The following is an 864-nucleotide window of genomic DNA, read 5'->3' as shown; positions in this document are numbered from 1 at the left end:
CCTTAATCTTGTTTAAAAATCATTCACTTTATATGAAAGTTATGAACAGAGATATAAAGGTGACCTCATGGCGTCTGGAGCCCTGTGAAGTATTCTTTAGCCCACCCACCCAAAATCACCACCAGCCGTCACTGTAATTTGAGAAATGCATCCCTGCCGGCGATTTTCATTGGATTAGGAAATTATGGGTGGGACTATTTTGTCCCGCTCACGGACGCTCTGTCATCTACGGATACGAATACTTTTGCTACACATTTACCACCTAGGGGTGTATGGAGTCAGTTTCCTGCCATAATTCAAACCTGAAAAAAAAAGTTTCAAAGGCTTGTAAATCTGGGTTTGAAAACTCAACACCTTGTAAAAAAGGTTTTGCAACACTGAAAAAAGAGATTATAACCTGAAAAAAAATAAAAAAAAAATTCAAACATCTGTAAACATGATCTTGTGTTCGATTTTATCTTCTTCGTCATTTTCACCAACACATTTTCAAAATTCAAACAATTTCACCAGCGCATTTGCAGAGTTTCAAATCTGGCACTGTTCTAACAGTGTATTTCATTGTTGCCCGGTTTTGAAACCTTGTAAATGGGATTCTGCAAACAGGTGTTCATACATTGAGAAATACGTTTTGAAAGGTTGAATATTTAGTTTTAAAAACTTGTAAAGGTGTACGTTTACGACATTGCAACGTATTTTTTCAGAACTGGCTTTTCAGCACTGACTTTTCAGAGATTTGACCACACAGGCGCAAGCTTTGAGTCACGTGAATATTGGCAGTGTTCTGACGCCACTCGTTTTGAAACTCCTGACAGTCGAATCTGAAAAAGAAAAAAACGTTCCTGGGGGCGGGACCATTTAGCTCTA

This window comes from Gadus morhua, chromosome 16 (genome assembly GCF_902167405.1).
Source record: "Gadus morhua chromosome 16, gadMor3.0, whole genome shotgun sequence".
Classification (NCBI taxonomy): domain Eukaryota; kingdom Metazoa; phylum Chordata; class Actinopteri; order Gadiformes; family Gadidae; genus Gadus; species Gadus morhua.
Note: the sequence above shows the minus strand (reverse complement) of the source record.